The sequence below is a fragment of the Ammospiza caudacuta genome, chromosome 6 (genome assembly GCF_027887145.1).
Source record: "Ammospiza caudacuta isolate bAmmCau1 chromosome 6, bAmmCau1.pri, whole genome shotgun sequence".
Classification (NCBI taxonomy): domain Eukaryota; kingdom Metazoa; phylum Chordata; class Aves; order Passeriformes; family Passerellidae; genus Ammospiza; species Ammospiza caudacuta.
This window is the reverse complement of record NC_080598.1, coordinates 32,329,936-32,345,466: the sequence shown is the minus strand read 5'-3', so window position 1 is coordinate 32,345,466 and position 15,531 is coordinate 32,329,936. Positions and strand designations below refer to the sequence as shown.

General features: G+C 44.5%; 1 protein-coding gene across 2 annotated transcripts in view; it reads left to right on the top strand.

Moving 5' to 3' along the window:
* The first annotated feature begins 2,279 nt into the window (after nucleotides 1–2,279).
* The window catches only part of SUSD6 (sushi domain containing 6), a 79,430-nt gene continuing 66,178 nt past the window's right edge, over nucleotides 2,280–15,531 (top strand). For both annotated transcript variants that reach the window (XM_058806623.1, XM_058806622.1), the window contains exons 1-2: nucleotides 2,280–2,392; nucleotides 9,265–9,356. The gene's annotated coding sequence lies outside the window, so the exon portion shown is untranslated. The remainder of the gene's footprint in view (nucleotides 2,393–9,264; nucleotides 9,357–15,531) is intronic.

The window sequence follows — 15,531 nt, the reverse complement described above, 5'->3', positions numbered from 1 at the left end:
GCAGCTTTTATGCTTTAAAATTTCTATTACTGAAAATGAAGTGTTTCAATGAATTATTTATTTTCATCTCCATTCAAGCAACTGGAAAATGAACATTAGGAAAGTTGTGCCAAAATACCTGGGTTGAGACCATAAGCTTTGTGCCCTGGGGAGAGGTGCTCTGATGGTAGCAGCTCCCAACCTTCCTTTTCTTTTTTGACACATGTAATAAGGAGAAAATGTCTCACCTCCTTCTTCAGAACCTGGAGCCTGAGAAGATTGGAACCAGCTGGTCACAGGCATTTGCCTGGAAGAAGGCTGTAACTGTTCTGGGGGCAGTTGGTGGCATTTAGCTCCTCTGAGGCACTGGCAGTTGGCTATTGCTGGTAACAGGATGTTGGATTAGACCAACTGGTGATCTAATGCAGTGTGGCAAATTCAATGTAAAAGGCATTAGTTAATGTCTGTGTGATACTTTGGACATTTAAGATGGTCTGTGAATGCTGATTTCTGTGATTCTGTGATAAACAAAAAAATAAGCACAGCCAAATTAGTGTATCTGAGGCCTCAAAGGAAGAATTTAGTGGTTTTATTATGGCTTGATACAGTTATAAAGAGAAATATGTATGAATGAAAATTACAGAAACAAAGTATAGCACAGAAATAAAAGGATCTCTAAACGTTCAAAAAGTTGAACCGGTTGAAGCTAAAAATGTGATGAATCAGCTCCTAGTGAGAAGTAATTTTAGTGAGAATCTGCCAGGAATTGCACCTTTCTCTGTGCACTAATGCCATGAGCAGAGGGAGTACTGCGGCAGCCTCCTCACAGCTCTTTTATTTCAGAGGTACAAAGGTTTCTGAACTTTTCCTTCAGACTCAGGACAGCTGCACTAATTGATCAAAGCACAGCAAAACACAGACCAGTATTTTCATTCCATGCCTTCCACCTTTGCATCTGAGATGTGACAAAAAGAACAGCTGTGTGAATCAGCAGGTTTGCGTGCAGCTCTAGCTCCCACTCTTCCTTCCTGCCTTTAGGCATGTTTTCCAGATGATGATGTAGTTTTTTCCTGCTTTTTGGTGTTGAAGTGCTTACAAGGGGAGTATTTATAAGCAATGTTTTGTGATCTATCATATTTATTTCCTACATCTGATGAAATAATGGTAAATGATTGGTGAGCTATAACCTGTTATGGGCTTTTACTATGAATGATCACCGTACTATTGCAGAAAAATAGGTAAACTTCCCTTCCTCTACCTTTCCAGTAGAATGGTTCCTTCCCCACATAAGAGGAAGAACAGCTCACTCTCCACAGCAAAATATGAATAATGTAGCAGATCCATAGAAAGTAGGTGTTAGTTCAAGCAAGAGAAAGGAAAGCAAAGCAAGGAATCCTTCCTGAAGGCACGTTTGGATACAGGAGTGTAGTCTTGGGAGCAGCCGTAAAAAGCAGATGGAGAGGGAGGAGGTGGCCAGGTGTGAGCATCCCCTACGCGTGTGTGCACGGCACCCCTGCGAGCGCGAGTGTGGCCTCCTGCACCAGCGCAGCCTTGGAGCTCGCAGCCAGCAGTGTGGCAGCGCTGGTGCCGCACCGCAGGCCGGGCCCAGCCGAGCCCTGTGCTCCCGCGGGCTGTCCCCAGCCGAGTGCCGAGGGTGTGCCAGCAGCCCGGGAGCTGTGGGAAGGGCCGAGGAACGGGCTGGCGGCAGGGCGCCTGTGCAGGAGCATTGCCATGGCTTCCTGCCGCTGTGGCGAGTTGGCAGGAGCGTGCCCATGGCTGAGTCTCCGCACTGCCCGAGCTCTGGGGTGGCTCCGCAGCCGCGACAAGGGCAAGGGACACGCTCACCGTGCGCTGCCCCGGCGCCCGGCAGCGCAAGGAGACGGCCGGGGCTGTGCAACACCGCTCTCCCCTGCTGTTGCTGCTGCTGCGGAGCCGCTTCTCCTCCGGCACGGATCCGCAGAAGGCATTAGGAGGCTCCAGCTCCGCTCACAGCCGTTGTTCCCCGGTGCCGTGCCGAGAGCGAGCGCCACGTGTCCGTGCAGCCGCACGCCGCCCCGCGGAGAGGCGACGAGCCCACACGAACCCCCGGCTCCCAACAGCGGCCGTCGCTGGTTGCGGCGGGGCGGGGCGGCGCTCCGGCCGCGCTCCGCCCCCCGCGGGCCGCGCCGCAGCGCCCCCCTCCGGCCGCGCCTCCTCGAGCGGCTCCTTTAAGGGCTGCCCCGCCCCGCCCCGCCCCGCGCGCCGCCGGGCCCAGCTCGCGGGGCTGGGCGGGGCCTGGCGCGCGGCGGCGGCCGGGGCGTTGGGCGGGCGAGACGCCGGGGCGGCCGGGGCGTGCGGCCGCCGACCTGCAGCGCCAGCGGCACCGCCGCCCCAGCCCGCCCGCCGAGCCCGCCCGCCGGGTGAGCACCGCACGGTGAGCGCCCGCCGGTGCCGCGGGGGGAGGGCGCGCAGCCCAGGGGCCGCCGGGGCGCGGGGCGGGGGCAGCGGGCTGGTTGCGGCGGGGCGCCGAGCCGGGCCCGCCGCCGGGGAGCGGGGAGCGTGTGCTGGGCGGGGGCCGGGAGCCGGGAGCCGGAAGGTGTCGGCGGCGCTCCCCCGGTGGCCCGCGGGGGGAGCCCTGCCCGGGTGCGGCCCCGCACGGAGCTGGCGGTGCTCGGGGCTGCGGCGGGAGCCCTTCCCCGGCCGGCTGCCCGGCCGCCTCCCTTACATAATGTCACCTGTGGTACCTGCGGCTCCCTCGTGTCACAGCGGCGGGTGGTCGGTGGTGGCGGCAGAGCTGGGCTCTCTCTGAGGTCAGCGATCTTGAAGTGTGTGTGTCTTCGGGCGTGAGGATTCGCTTGGTGCGGGGTGAACCTCTAGGGTTTAAAACCCCTAAGTAACAGCGGATAAGCGTTCGCCGCGGTCTTCGCGTTTTCCTTTCGCAGAGCTTTTAGGTGCATGGGGAAACACAGGGAAAGTGGTGTCTGAGATGAAGGTGGTAGTGGAGACACTGCTGCGGACAATTCAACGTGAGAAACTTTGTTTGTTAGGTTTTCATCTTGCTTTCTTCTTTGTGGTGCTTTAACACTGCCCAGAGGTCAGAGCTTCCGTAGCAGCTGCCTTTACACGTGTGCAGTGCTTAGGCTGAGCTTCTACTTGTGCGTGTAACAAATCTATGGTAAATCCCCCGTGGAAGACCTGGAACTCAAAAATAGCCGTGCTAGGCTTCTTAGAACGGACATGCAATAATTGTTCTAAGTATCCCTAAAATTGGGTAAAGGATGAAAAAATACCATAATCAATTGTTCTTCTTTCTAATATACTGATGGAAATAGTCATACAGTTTTTTAGCTTTGAAGTGTTCTTTTAAACAGATTAATGCAAATACAGTAGTTTCAAGTGGGCGTATTCTCAAAGGGGTTATGTTATTGTGGGGAATAGACATGATCTCAGTGTAGTTACAGTAACACAGATTTTGTTGAGTGAAAGGGAATGAGAGGAAGTAAATATATAAATTAAAAAAATTCTGAAGTAGTTAAGAGCTAAACTGAGCCGATGGGCAGAGAGGATCTTGCACTTGTCTGCACTTCCTAGTGGCTTTTTGTGCGTGTTCCCATAAAAGCTATTATGTAATGGTGCTTCTCTTGGCAGGAATCTATTGTCACCGTAATTCCTGAGGTTTCTGGAGCAATGCAGCTTGTTCAGAAGAGTCGTGGTCAGAACAATAGCAAGAAAAGTTCTTAAGAGGAGGTGTTTAACCTCTAATTTTTCATGCAGTAGGACTAGGCTCAAGACATCTGGATCTTTTCCAGAGTATCTCTGTTATCAGCCTTTCTCTTCTCCTAGGCTGCGCTATAGCTGTTGGGCACCAGCTAGCTGCTTACATCTGCATCAGAGCTGGGAAAACACTGACTCTCTCCTTTAATAATATTTGTTATACTTCTCTTTCTAGTGATTTTTTTTTCTTTTCCCTTCTGAACAGATGCATAAGTGATGTAGTTAAAGCACTTAACTGTTGCTTAGACAAGAAAAAATCTTGAGATAATGGAGAAAGGGAACTCTCCCAGTTCTCATCTCTAGTTTGAACTTGTCTGTGTACATCAAAGGGAGGCAAAATGCCGAAGCAGAGAAGGAATTTACATATTAAATGCCAGTGCTCTAAGGATCGGTGCTCTCTATGGTGTCTGTAGTTTATCGTTGATTTCATCCCCCTCTTCAGGTGTCTGCCATAAATCTCTGTGAGTCTGCCTCCTTTTCTTCTTTTCATGACATGCTTTTTGGGGGGTGTATTTTCATGAAGAGAGAATAATTCTTTCTAGTAATGTAATCTGATGGCCAGTTGTGGCACTGGCAGCTTTACAGATCATACTTTTGTCTTTGTAACTTTCATGTTGTTTCTGGTAGTAATTCTCTAAGCAAAACTTTGAGAAAGAACTAGTTTTCTTTTTCTTGTTTGCAATTTCATCTTCCCTCTTACGTTGGCTTGTCCTGTTATTTAAATGAGTGTTTTATGGATCACTAGAAAAGACAGTACCATCTGACAGTAGGAAAGAATGTTTCTTTAAGGGCCGCTGGGTGAAGGATGTGCTTGAAAGATCTGCAACTTAATCTAACTAGATTTTAAAATTGAAGGTCACTGTAGAGTGAAGTAACACATGATAAGGGAGCCATAACCTCCTCTTAGACAAGTTACTGGCAAAACCCAGGTGCCCCCATATCCTCTTTAAAGGCAGATTACTCTCTAAAGTATGGGTCTGGGAAAGTACTAATCTCAAGACAGAAATTTCCCAACCACAAATGTAGCAGAGACTTTGCTCTGTCCCCTTCTCTCTGCTTGTCATGCAAATTGACCACCTGCAGATTTTGAGGAGGACCCAATGCCCTTGAGTTGTGCAGTGCTCCATGTCTCTGCTGGAACAGTTTCCACACAGTTATCAGCAGTTTATATTTAGTGCAGTGTGTGAAGGTGGATTGAAATGGCTGCTTGAGCAGAGCTGCCTGGGCAGTCAGCAAGTAATGGCAACTGGAGTCACTAGGTGTGCATCCTGCCTGCAGCACAGGGGTTTTGGTGGAATTTATTCTCTCTTGGGGTCAGGGTTGTATTCTGCTGCTTTGCTCCTGCCTCGAGAATTGTTTCAACTCTCAGTGAGAGCAGCCTGCCATGGCCTTAACCTCAGCCGTGCAACGTCCTAACCATAGATTTGGGTTTCTGTGACTGTTCCTGTTGCGTCAGTTCTGCTTTTTATCGGTGTACTGTCTCACACCACAGCCGCCTACTGCTGTACTGCCCAAATACGGCTCTTGCTTGTTCTGCTTTTGTGAGCAAACAGATGTAAGCTGCTGGCCTCTGTCAGTCCAGGAAGGCTGGATGCTGCACTCAGGGTCTGTGTCAGGCCACTGCTGCTGTATGTTTTTTCCCTTTTGAAGGTTACATCTCTTTTTGCTCACGTGAGATACTTCCAGAGAAGCCTATTATCTGTGAGTAACTGCATGAAAGGACAGTAGCTTGGAAGCCTTGCTCCAAAGTTTCCTGAACTATGTCCTTTTGTGCACTCTGCTTGGCACAAGGACTCCTTGCAGCTCCTCTGCCCTCTGAGCCACTTGTTGGCTGCTGTAACCAGCTGATCCCAGCTGATGAGGCTTAGCTGGGAGAGGCATCTTTCACTGGCAGGGTTGGTCCCACAACCTGTTTGCCTGAAAGACTGGGAAGGAGGGAGGAGGGGCAGCAGGGATTGAATTCTGCTTTAGGAATATGTAAATATAAACATGAAGACTTTTCCTAGAACAGGGAAAGGGAAAAATTAACCCATATATAGCAAAGGTATTGTGGTATTACTTACAGTAGATTTCTTTTGCCAAAATACACTAGTCTATAATTATGTCTAGTTGTCATGACAAGTGTCATGTCCTAGAAATGCCATCATACATGTTTACTCTCTTGTCATTAAGTTACTCTGGTTACAAGTAGAATTATTTCAGATGTAACAGTTTAACCTCCAGCACAGAGTGTTGTAGTTGGGAGCAGGTAGATTACTTCAGTGAAGCACACTCTGTCTTTTTAAGCCCATCTGTGTAATTCATGTGGCTTTGCTAGTCTGTAGTTAATGTAGACGGTATTTTCCCTGACTCTGCTAGAAGTCTTGTTTATGCAGCTGCAAGAATTGATTTTAACTTTAATCACTAGAAGTACTTCCTATAAATGTCAGGAAGTGAGCTTTTGTATGTACAAGAAAAGTTTTCATCTGCCATTCATATGTTGGCTGTTTTGTTATTGAGCAGTGGCAGCTACTGCTCTCTCACAGGAAGCTTAATGCTCTCACATGGCTTACTACATGATGCAGTCTGCACAGTCTGTTTTCAGACTAAGCATAGTGATGCTAATAAGAGACCAGTGAAAGCCTGGCCTGTTGTTTGCTTGCTTATTTATTTGTTTTAAATATTTGTGTATAGTAATCCAAGGCAGTTTTTTAAGGAAGCTCACATTGAAGAGTTGCAGGACCAGGAGTTGGAGGTGTAAAACCCCTACTGCTTTCCCACTGTCTCAGCTGTCCCCCCAGTTTCTCTTTCCGTGTGTGTTGAACGGTGGGCAGGCTCCAAAAGTGGAGCTTTGTCTGCAGCACAAGGGATCTCTGTGTCTCATGTCACTCTGGTGATTCCCTGAGGGGAGCTGCTAGCGTGGCCACCAGCCCACCAGCTGTAAATTGCCTTCCTGGTATAAGTGAGTGTTGAGTGGAATGGGTTGGTCATCACTGCTGTGGTAACCTTGTAACAAGGCAAAGTACAGCTTTTGGAGCTGGTTGAGCAGAGTCATGGGAAATTGGCTGCTGGAATCACTTTCATGTGGTAAATAAAACACCATGTCATATTTGTGCTACAGAATAGAATGGCTTTAATTCTTACAGTGTTTAATTCTTACTTGCCATAGGAGTAACTTCCTGGTAGGCAATTGAACTTTGCAAGGCTGAAATGTGCACCATTTTAACCTCATGCTCAGAAATGAGCCAGCTTCAATACCGTGTCTCTGTTCATAGCTCCCTTAGCTTACACTTCAAAAGTGCCAGGACCATTTGGAAAACTTCAAAGCCATTTACATTTTTCCTCAACTAATTTTCCTTACAGTTTATAATATTGCTATACTTCAGTGCAGTTCCTTTTTTTTCCCTTGCATTGATTTAATGGGATTTTGTAATAAAATGAGTGGGAATTGCAAGAATTTCTGATCAAAACCAAGTTTGCAGCCTGTTTGGGAATGAAGATAGAAAAGAAGTTATGTTGGTATATTAGGTCTCTTTCTGCAGGACCTTTAGGGGTACATAAGTTTTAAGAGGGAAACCCTGCTGATTAATTGGTCTTTAAAAAATTAGTAAGCAAACCAAAACCAAACAACACCCTTCCCAACTCCTCAATTGCTGTGAGTGAGCTTGAGAATGATGTTAAAGGCTGCTTGCTTTGAAAGGAGCTGTACGTGTAGTGTTAAGCCTACAGGTTAGTGAAATGCTTGAATATCTTCAACATATTTATGCTTTTTGGGTTTTCTTTTCTCTGTAAATAACTTCTTAAAAATCTTCAAGCACAATATATTAGAGCAGCCCCCACTAATACAGTTTTATGAGAGGATGTGTTAGAATCCGCTTTGGGTATTGGAGCCCATTTGTGCTGACCACTCTCAAAAGGCATTTTATTTGTGAGACCCAGTAAGGTGCTCTAATGTTAATTAAAACACCTCCCCCCACCCCTCCTTTAAAGGAAAGTGCATACTGGGTATGTGTGGCTCTCTAATGAGCCAACAGCCAGCTGATGTTCAGTGAAGACAACAACCAGTTATCATTCTCTGCTGTCTATGGATTCATTATATTTGAAAGCGAAGACAGAAACTGCCTCTAAAATACCCTGTAATCTGATGCACAGACTGAGGAGAATCTCTTCTGTGCCAAAACACCAGCCTGGGAGGGTGATTGACATATCTGCTTTTCAAGAGAAGTGTCAAAATTGCAGAGCATTGCTCAGAGGGTATGAAAGCTTCACTTCTCCATCTGCTGCCGCATATGCCACGGGCCAGCCAGTGGCCATATGTGCGATCATCCTGAAAGCTTTAAAGCCAGCTTCTCTCTGAGGGCCCCTCACTCTTTTCAAAGTCCAAAAAGGGCATGCTGCTTGCTTCAGGAAAGGGAGGGTCCTGTTTTCCCTAAGGAAAATCGAGTAGTCTGTCTTTATAAGCTAAAGCACTATTGCAAAGAGCTGCGTGATCGTGAAATGCTGCGGACTCATTCTGTGATGTGCAGCAAAAGCATGCTGGAGACTCACTGCAAGCTTTGCCCTGGTATATGAGTAGACTACAAAACCATACAAACTTGCTAACAGAGATTAATTAAAAAGAATTTCATGGGTATGGGGGAGCAAGGTTGTAAGATCAGGGTTTGTGTCTTTTCGTAAGCATATCAGAGATGTGAAGAGCACTTTGCTAGGTTTACTTTTCATTTCATTAGCTGTGAGAACTTTCATCTCAGGTCTCTTTGTGGTTTTCCTGTCTTGCAGACCTTGCACAATTCTGTGACTTAAAAGTTGACATTTAAATGTGACAATGAAATGTTTAGCAACAAAGGAGATATTTAAGCAGGCTAGACAAAAATTCCTTTCAGCTGCATAGCTTTTGCTCTCACTTGGATGACCAGTTTTCCCAGTTCTCAGTTTGTTGTTGTGCTTCCCGAAGTGGAGAGGGTTTGCCTTATTAATAGCCATCTTTTTAAGTATTGGAATTTTCAGTAGTAGTGCTGAATAAAAAGAGTGTATACAGTGATGAGACAACGAAACATACCTGTGAATTTTGGCACTATAGAAATAAATTTCTGTTATGCTTATCTGGGAAGTATGCAGTATTTGCAATCACTGAAAGTGCATGTGTGTATCTGATGGCTGGACTTGATGTAGTTTTAGTATGTGTATTTTGGGTAACTTGGGAGGTTTCTGTCCTGCTGAAAAAAAACCCCATCAAATAAACTTGAGTGCTGCTGAAATTTTTTTTTGTTAATGTTCTGCTACACTTGAAACTGTTCTCTTCTTACCTTGAGATTTTTAAATGGAATGTGTGAGGATAGTTTGCATATTCTTTAATTTTGAGTAACTTGTGCAGTACATCTCAGACTCAGATCTGATTTTTTTTGAGTAATGTCTGTATCAGAAGCATAGCTGTGTGCCTGTGTCCTAAAAACATAATAGAACTACTTCTACCCCTCAAGCCTCCTGCTCTTTTATATGACAGAGTGCCATTCTTTGTACTCACAGGGCTAATACCTGCTTTTTTTTGTGCAGTTCTAGGTGTGTGAATCAACCTGTCGTCGCTGAATCATCAGTTTAATCTGGCTAATTTGACAACCGTTGTTGCCAGCCTGTGTCAATACCAGGTAAGATGAAAGCTGGTGCTGTTACTTTGTTTTTCATGAGTTTTTGCTTTTAAAACCTGCATTTTGTCCAAATGCCGTGACTTTTCTGTAAATTGAAGGCAGAATGTGTTGCCTTCTATGTTCTCATCCTGCAGTGAGACAGCCACTTGTGTTAGCATCTCTAGCTTTTGAAACAGGAAGTATTCTAAAATGTTCTTAGGTTCTGACTCCTTTGTAGTCATGCCTTAGCATTTTTCTTTACTCCACTGTTAACCTGATTTTTGTGTAGTTCAGATACCACAAGGTGTGGGGTTTTTTTCCTTGTATTCTCCACTCTGGTACCACTTCTTGGTTTTGCTGAAGAAACTACTGAAGTCCTTCCTGCCTTCCAGAGTTAAGCATGTGTCATAAGTCACCTGCGCTATGTGACCTTTTCTCTTGAACAAAAAATGGGTTTTGTTTTGATTTTATTTTTTCCCCTACCTGCTCCCAGATGTTACCTTTGAAAACTTATCACAGAAGGATTGTACTTGTGTATTGTATATTTGATGTTTTAGTTGGAAAAAGCTACCCAGATATGTCTTTCAGAGAATTAAATTATAAAGCTGTTATTTGGACCTCATCCTTTTATCCCCCTTTAGAGAAGGGGTGTAGATTTCAGGGGGGTGAAGTGGGGAGGTAATCCCTTTAATGCTTTCAAGCAGGTTATTATCCAGCACTCTAAGGGAGTCCTAGTGCAGACAAACTAATGTGGGCCTTTGTTCTGATGCTAATCAAGATAGGGATAATTCTTCTGACTACGCCCTCTTCCCCTCAGAACCCTCTAGCATTGATAAGGTATTAAGCTCCTTTGCTACTTCTCTTTTTTCTGTGCCTGCCTGATGTCCTTGTTTTCTGTAACTGCTACCTCGAGTGCAAAGTTTCAAGTTTTAAGAAGGCCTCATTAGGAATGTTTACTTAAATATTCGGAGATTTTTTTGGATGCCCTTGGGTGGTATTTGTACATTTCATTTTAATGTATATCTTGATGGCTGTGTGTATGTGTTTATTTTTTTACTCGTTAAGTAAAAAATCCCAACTCTTTGTTGATGCAAGACACGTTGGATTGAATGCAGTGGCATCTTTTGCTACATGTTGGGGACATGTAACTCAAATTTAGAAGGTATTTTTCCTTCTGTCTCTTCTTGGCTAAAGCAAACAAGTCTTGTTTCGCAGATGCTTTTAAGGATTCCTTAAGAGACTAACTTCTGATCCCTAGTCCAAAGAGCTCTGTAAGTGTTCTAGAGTGAATGTGTGTGCAGCCTAGATAATGTTTTGGTTTGTGCCAGTAATCTGCTTTCAGTCTAAACATAATCTGCACAGCATCAGAGAGAAGCTTGAAACCTAAGTATATAGTGCAATATGACTCTGCCTGTGATGTAACACAGTATATAAGTGCCTCTTCACCACATCTTATTTGTGACAATGGGGAAAGGACAGTGGTGAAAACATGTTTATGTCTCATGTGAAATGCTTGCATCAGACAGAGCTGTTAAAAATGTCATGCAGATCAAGAAGGAGGAAGAAGTGTTTGGAGTTAGCCTCTTTAGCTTTTCCTTGGCAGTAAGAAGCTGATGAGAAGCTCATCCTTGTGCTGCTAAAAGCAGGTCTGCTAATACAGCAGTGCTGTTAGTGATAGTGGGCTCTCTGAGGATCAATGGTGGCAATCCTCCATGGATAATCTGTCCTGGCTCTGGCTGGTCTGGCCTTCTGGTGAATTTGTGAGGGAGTTTGCAGTCTTTCACTAGGGGCTGTTTCCTCCACAGGACGGTTTGAGACCATTTTTGGTATCAGTACAGGACAGAGGGATGGAAGGATTAGACAAGTTCAAGATCTTCCCTAGAAGACAGAGATTGCTTATGTGTGCACAGCTAGTGTGAGCATATTGGTGCTATGCTCTCATGTTTCATTTTGGTGGAGTGTTTTTCCTTAATGCAGAATTGGAGAAGTCCTGCAGTGATGATGTAAAAATCTGATTTCTTTGCAAACTGCCAAATTTTTGCCTATGTAGACATAGAATATTAGGTAAGTTGAGCTAAAAACATGTGTGGAAAGGTAGTGGGGCAGAGGGAGAAAGGCTCCCTCAGAAGATGCTCAGCTGAGGTGACTGACTTGGAGTGCTTTCTGCCAGTGACTATGCACAGATGCAGGGTGTACATTTCAAAGTAATCCAGCCTGGCTCCTTTCCTGCATGGAAACATTAGCTGTGGGAAGGGGTTTATCAGCACTTCTAAACAATGTTGTTTTTTGAAGGTGATTCTGCTGACAATATCCAGAAGAGACATCATGACCAGACATGGTAGATTTTATGTGGGTAAAATTATGGGCTGGGTGTAACTGCCTTTGCTAGTGCTATTAACCCAACAACTGTTAAATCCCAGGAAATGCTCATTTTCAGAGTGATTGCTTTTACAACCTGAAAATAAAACCTGGAAGATGTATGTGGTGTTGATTTTACCTTTTCTTTACCCTTGATTTGCATTTGCAGGGATTTCCTGCAAATGAGTGCCCTGGACTGGACTTAGTTATTAATATTCTATCACTTTTCAACATCCTGCTCATCTTTTGTGATTTGAAACAAATAAGTTGATCTCTGTTAGCTTGGTAGACATAGCTACCTGTGCCCAGTGTTTTCCACCCTCTCCAGCTGGGCATCTTACAGAGTGATGTGCTTGCTGCAGGCTTTCCAGGCATTGTTCCAGACAAGGCTTGCTGAATTTGAGATAGGTGATAAGATTTATTTTTATTGTCTGATTTACTTGGTGTCAAGCGACTGTACTTGCTAAAGCAAGCTGGTATTTTATAGTCCTCTTGCATTGTGCATTTAATTACTGCATAACTGACTCCTTCTGTGTCAAGCATACATTGATTTTGTGGGTTTTATGCCGACATTGATTTTGGGGGTTTTTATACCATTTGTTTAACAGTCTCCCAGTACATAGGGAAATTTTGCACCCTCTTTCTACTTAAGGTAGTAGTTGGAGCTGTTGAGAGATATTCAGCTTAGAAAACACAATGCTGTATCTTAACAAGGGCTTGTGTGTATCCTAAACTCTGAGGATACAGCCAGGCACTGTCAGGGTGCTCAGAGAAGTTAAAGGCAACACTTTCTTCCCTTTCAACAGCACACACAGACTCTTCAATTTGTTTAATCCCCATAAGTGGTGAATTTTATAGGATAGATACACTAACAGAGGGTTTCTTTTGGTCTTCCATGCCACAAAGATCAATATTAAATGTAAAATCAGTTAATTTTATCTACACATTTTTTTCCTCTAGGACTCACAATTACTTTAGTCTTTTTTGTCGTTGACTTCTTCTTGGCTATGGAGCCAAAAATGTCACATGTGATGATGGTAGAATTCCATCTAAGTATAGAAGGCAGCCTGTTTTTTAAATTGAAAAAAAAAAAGATTTTGAATGTAGGTGAGGTTCAGGAGGACAGTGAGATATTTGAAGGAAGCTTTTTGAAGCTGGCTTAATACTTTAGTATACTGAGATTATCCCATGAGTTCAGTAGAGTTACTTCAGAGTAGCCCCATGAAAGGTGAGTGCTGTTATACCCTCCTCACCTGGTGTTGGAAACACTATTGCAGGGATCCTCTCCCCTTTTGGCCAAGGGAAGTACAGCAAGAATGTTGCACCCAGAGTGTGTGGAATGCTTTGAGGAGTGAGACTGTGCCTGCTAGCCAGGAATTGGATACTGAAAAAGCTGTTTGGCTTGCACTGCCTATGAGAACAGGGACTGATAGCTCTGGAGGTGAGGCCCTGTTGGTGTCTCAAGAAAAATACCTGTGAGGTTAGGGATGTTGATTAGTATATACAGTATTAATGCAAGTTTTGTATAGTGCCATGAGTGTTGTATAGCTGCTGCCTGGCTTCTCTGCAAGCTTCCTGCCTTGCAAAGAACCTGCAGGAAATGGCACAGTAAATTAGATGAGCTTGTTTTGATCACTTGTGGGTTTTTGCACACCTCTATGTGTGCAATTTTTGAGGGTAGGTCAGTTTCCTCAGTATATATCTGTCTGTAATCAAGGTGTAATGTACAGTGTGCTAGGCAGTGCTTCCAAATGAGAGCACAAATCCCAGTCAAAGGCCAGTGATGTGCAATGGAGGAAGGTAAGGGAGAAAAAAGGCACATAATAATGTAACTAACTAAAACTGAAACAGTCTGTTTCTTTTATGTGACCTTGCTCTGAAGATGTTGGTGATATGACTACATTTGGGAAGACAAACCTTGCAGCAATCCACCAGTCTCCTAGTGTCCAGGAGCTAGTTCTTGGAATGCAGTGAGTTCATTAGCTTCCTGTGAGGAAGAATTATCATTTAGCTGTAGGTTTTTGCCTTTAGGTAATGTTTGGCAAAATAAGTTTTAGGTAAATTTAATCCAGTTTGCTTTTTATTGGTATTAAAACTTAAGTCCCATTCATTCTCCTGGGCCTTTCTATGATGAAGATTGCTGGAGTGAGCCTTGTACTTGAATAACTTGTCTGTGTTCTGTAGGTAACTCTGTAGCAAAAGATGGTCTTATTTGATGTCTTCTGGAAGAATAGCTAAAATAGCTGAAGTACATAAGCAAAAGCTCATTGAGTAAAAATTGTATGCTTCCACAATTAATGGCTCTTTCCAGTGCAGTAGGGTGTAACATGTGGCTGCTGCATGCCTGTGTGTGACTTCATTATGTTGTGGTTTTCCCAATGTGTAAGGCTGTAAGGTTGCCAAGCTGGTGTAGGGTTGTGCCAGCCACACTAGGCGCACGGGGAGGAGGTGACCTTGCAGGCGTGCAGGGCATGGGCAGCCGCGGGGAGGAAAAACATTAAGGTGCTGCTGCTGATTTCCTTCTGCTCAGAGCATAGCTCTGAGCTAGACCTTACCTCCTTTTGCACCAAACAGGAGTGTCTCCTCACCAGACTTCACTGGGCAGGAAAGCTGAAATACTTGGTGTTCCAAAACAAAAAGTCCCGTTGTTCTGGGGTTTCTTAAAACCTCATGAGCAGACTACGTAAAGGGACTTGGTCAACTGGAAATTGCTATCTTTGCAGAAGTTTCTCTGTATTTGTTTGTGTAAGATTATGAAAAAGTTTGGAGGGTAAAATGTTACTTTACTTTTCAGATCATAGTGTGCTCATTGACAAAGGTGTGGTTTTTTTGGTATCCCACAGAATACATCTGGTCCTTCCAAATTTGAAGGCTTGGCTATACTGCCACTTTTCTTCTCTGTGCTACATGAGGTGATGAGCAACCTAGTTGTCCAGTATCTAAAGTTCAGACCTTGGCAGAGCAGCTGGGTGGCATTGCTTATACCTGAAGCTTCTTTTAATTTGCAGGGGAAAAAAGTCCTTTAATTATTGGGTAGGTGACAAATACACAGATCAAAGTGAGAGTTTTGAGGCAAAGCTTGGCTTATAAGGTAGAAGTAATTATGGCTCTTGTAATGAAGTTTAATGTTGGCACTACAGAGCTGAGAATGAACTTGGGAAAAGACAATGTAAAAGTCTTTTGTCTGACCTGTGGTGTATTGGCCTTGTCCCCTTGACCTCCTTATCCTTGGCAGAGGGCCGGTGCCACGTGCAGAGTAACTTCAGCCCTGCCATTTTCTGCAGTCCTGTATGCTTCTGCTGAGGTGACACACACAACTGCTGGTCTGCTCTGACCTTTTCTTCTTAGACTTCCACACGCAAAGGGATCACCGTCTGGTTTCAGGTGATCCTAAATAGACAAATTATCCCAAGTTTCACACAGGAAAACAATGGAATTTAGTTGTCACCACAAAATCCACCTTTTCTGGAAACTATAGCAAGTCTGTTATGGTTTGACTGCTGTTAGCCACAAGCAGAGTGAATGATACTAGACAAAAAAAAGCCTAGGAGTATTTGTTATGGAAGTCTATTTTAGATCTCTCCCTGTAGCCTTTGGCTTGCTAAAGACTTTCTGATTTGCTAAAACTGTGGTACAACCTTTCTGATTTCCCAGACTATTGATTGCCCTGTGTCTGAAAATGCATTTAATTATGAGATGCTTTTATGGGCAGTAGTCCTCCTTCTCACTTGGGAGAAATGGAGACTAGAGATCTTGGGACAAATTGGTTGTGAGTTGCTTCTGGTGACAGAGAAAAACTTATATAACAATAACATAAACTGTGTGCAGAAGCCTGAGT